The following is a 3,863-nucleotide window of genomic DNA, read 5'->3' on the forward strand; positions in this document are numbered from 1 at the left end:
TAATAATTTCCCATAGATATTTGTTTCAAAAAGAAAAAAAAATATATATATATATATATATATATATATGCCCGTTAATCTTGAGTTTAAAATAGGTTATAGAACATTAAGTCTAGAAAAAAAAGATTTTCTTCTTTTATTTTCCTTTTCTAGTCAGAGTAGTTATTAAGGTAAAAAAAAGAGCATTTTATTTAGTCTATTCTCGGTTTTTCCGAACTACGAAAAGATCTGATTCATGCGGCGTCATGATACGTAGGCAACCTACATAGGGTTCGATCGAATCAATATCGTTTACAATGCGTAAAAGTCATTTGTGAATTTATTGGCTCTACCGTCGTATATTAAAAGAAGTAAGATATAAATTTTGTCAAAAAAAGGGATGCAACACGAGGACTTCCCAGGGGGTCATCCATCCTAGTACTACTCTCGCCCAAGCACGCTTAACTTCGGAGTTCTGATGGGATCAGGTGCATTAGTGCTAGTATGATCGCATCCGACATTCCTTGCACTCTAACAGGATGTCCCCATTTTATTTCTTTTGTTATCTTTATTGCGCAGAAGGGTGGTTGGTTTGTGGTTTTTAAGTAACTCATCCATACAACACAAGGTCAAAGAGCAAGGTAGCCATGGCTAAAAAGGACTTGGACACAAGGGTTATTGATCAATCTAAGAGAATTGTTGAATTAGAATCTGAGTTGAAAGAAGAGGTCTTACGGTTGAAAGGACAGATGGCCGAAATATATCAAGCCTGGATTAGTGGGCGTCCTCCACCATCAGTTCCCACTAACTACACTGAAAGTCTTGTCACCATTCCGCCACTGTCACAAGTCCAGGATATCTCCCCACAACCTTTTCACACTCCACCTCCCAGAACCACCTCATATCCCACTCCTTGGACCACTCATGTTTTTGTAGCTCATCAACCTGCAACCTTTCCTCGATCCTCTAGCGAGATTGTGTTAAAATTCCACGATGCCCAACACTATGCTCCAGAAGCAATTTTCAAGATCTCGGGACCATACTCTTACGCTCCTTATTTTGAGCCTCTCGGTGAGACTGCAAAGCCTGCTAAGACAGTGGAGCAAGATGAGATATCCAGAAAGTTGAAAGGGTTTAAGATGCCATATTTTAATTTGTATGATGGGTGTTGAGATCCAGTAGCCCATTTGAGGGGTTATTGCAATGAAATAATAAGTGTTGGCGGGAAAGATGAGTTGTTGATGACATATTTCAGGGAGAGCCTGACTGGGACAGCTTTGGAGTGGCTTACTCGTCAAGATGTCAGTAAGTGGCATGCATGGGGTGACATGGCTCAAGATTTTGTTTGGCACTATCAGTACAATGTAGACATTATCCCAGACCACTCTTTCCTATCTCAGATGGAAAAGAAACCCGAGGGAATTTTTAGGTGAGTTTTGGCTCAGATGGAATGAACAAGTTGCTCGGGTCAGTTCTCTGATTGATAGAAAAGATGTTGCCGAGTCCCGCCAATGACAGGATCAAGTGGGCATTCCTCCTAAATGCTTTCAGCCTCAATACCGACCCTATGAATATCCTCGTACTCCAGATAATCCTTCCCAGTGCTATTTTCCTCCAAAAAATCACCAAGATCATGCCTCACCTTCCCAGTACTCTATCCACAATGCACCGCCATATGCTCCACACCCACGAGGCCCCTAATGGCTTGTACCACCTCCACAAATATCGTACCTGCCTCTTCAAGCATGTCAACCACCTACCCATATGAGGTTCCAACCGAGGTCGGAGTACAAAATGAAAAGACAGCAGGAAAAAGAAAGGACTTTCACTCCTATTGGAGAATCATATGCCAGTTTGTTCCAAAAGTTGAGGCAATTGGACATGTTGAAGCCGATTCAGATAAAAATGTCGAACCCTCTTCCAAAGAATTTTGATTATTCTCAAAGGTGTGCATATTGCTCTAATGCCCCGGGTCACAATACAGAAAAGTATTGACATCTAAAAAGAGCAGTTTAGAAGCTTATTGATGCAAGTGACATTATCGTGCAAAATCCAGATGCAGTAGACACTAGCCAAAGTCCATCGCCTGTTCATAATGAGACGTATATGGTGGGTATAATTTGTGTTGAAAAGAAATATGAAAATTCTTCTAAGATCCTTGGAGGGCCACTTGCCGCAAAGTTTTCAGCGCTATCAGTCTCAGTTCCAAAAGTTGATCTTAAGAACAAGTTGGCAAAAGGGACCCAAAAGCTAGTGGGTGAGGTCAATGTGATTGAAATTGGTAATGATATTGGTAATATTGATGTGGAACTCAGTGGTTAAGATGTCGAGCTTGGTAATTGGAAAGACGATCCCTTCTTGGTTAGTCAGAGAGGAGTTCTGGTGGTTTATTTTGTTGTCATTTCTGTTGTTCGGGTTATTTCAGAGTTGTGATCCGGATATTGTCTTGTGACTCAAACCCTTCTATCCTTTTATTTTTCCTAGTTCGTTTAGTCGTAGTAACTCGTTTAGTGTCGTCTAGATTTGTTCCAGAATTGTAACCCCAATTTATTTTGCTTGTTTTGTTGTTCAAACCTTGTCACCGTCTGTCTAGTGCAATTTTCTGTTTTCTGTTATTTCTAGTCATTTTTTGTTTAGTTCTCTTCTCCTTTTATAGTTATTTTCATGTTGGCTCTAGTGACATGACATGCACGCATAATTCTAGGCCTGGTCTTAAAATTTAGTTTAGCCATGAAACAATGAAGCAATTTTGAAGATGATAGGGACACTTGAGGGCAGTAGGTACAAATTTGGACATTTTGAGATCATTTGAAGCCCGAACCATGTGAAACTGGGGCAGATAATTTGGGGAGTTAATATGATGACAAGAATTCGTTAAAGGAGAGTGCATCCCGGACAATTTGAAGCAAAAAGCTTTGAGTTCAAGTGCATCTCAAGTTACAAGATAAAGTCAAGAAAGTTTCTCTGAATTGACGGAGGATATCCATTATGAAGAGGGAATCACCCAACGGGGGTTCTGTACTTGACAAGGCACTAAAAAGAGTGGAAGGCATATCAGTGATACCAATGCCGATGCTGCAAAAGATATGCTATGCAAGATCTTCATTTTCATTTTCAAGTTGCATGTGTTGTACTCGGCATTTTTAGGGATTGGGAGGCCCTCTTTCAGCTACCCAAACACTTATACCATTCGATACCCTTTTGAGCATGTACTGATTTCTTTGACCTCCCCTCTTTTGGAAACAAGTTAGAGTAAAAAAAAGTTCATGCCCCTATAGATTTATTTTATAAAGTTCATTCCAAAAAGAAAAAAAAAGAAAAAAAAGAAAAAGAAAAAAAAAAGAAGAAAAAAAAAGAAAAGGAAAATAGTAACAAAAAATAGTCTTGTAAACTATGTTTGACCTGATTCTTGTCACCACAAGATACGTAGGCAGCCTTATGGTTCGGTCATACTAAATAAAATATTGCATAATCCCACGAAGTCGAAAGTGGGGCAGTCTTTCTTAGTAACTCCATCAAAAGAAAAAAAAAGGAATCAAATTCCCTTGTTTTAGAAATTGGGGCAAAGTTTTTAGAATAGATTCCCAAAAGTTGTAAATAAATTAACCCTGTTATCTTAGTTATTTTTGAACCTTTATGATATCCTTTCTTTCTAACCCTGTCCAAAAAGCCACATTACAGTCCAAAAAAGACCTCTCAGATAATCTTTGAGAGTGTTGAGTTTAGACATGCCAAGAGTATATGATGTTTTTACCATAGTTAATGCCCTGTCATCTGCAGAATCAGAGGAAATAAGAAGAAAGGAGCAAAATGAGAGTCTTATTGGTGAAAACCTCACAGGCACCATAAGGCGATGGTGAGTTGAGGGAAAAAACAAAATGAGA

General features: G+C 39.1%; 1 non-coding gene across 1 annotated transcript; it reads right to left on the bottom strand.

The window, feature by feature from the left end:
* Window positions 1-376: 376 nt before the first annotated feature.
* Window positions 377-495, bottom strand: LOC138890705 (5S ribosomal RNA). Its single transcript, XR_011407107.1, has one exon. It is a non-coding gene; the product is annotated as a 5S ribosomal RNA (ribosomal RNA).
* Window positions 496-3,863: the final 3,368 nt, after the last annotated feature.

Source organism: Nicotiana sylvestris, chromosome 4 (assembly GCF_000393655.2).
Source record: "Nicotiana sylvestris chromosome 4, ASM39365v2, whole genome shotgun sequence".
NCBI lineage: Eukaryota > Viridiplantae > Streptophyta > Magnoliopsida > Solanales > Solanaceae > Nicotiana > Nicotiana sylvestris.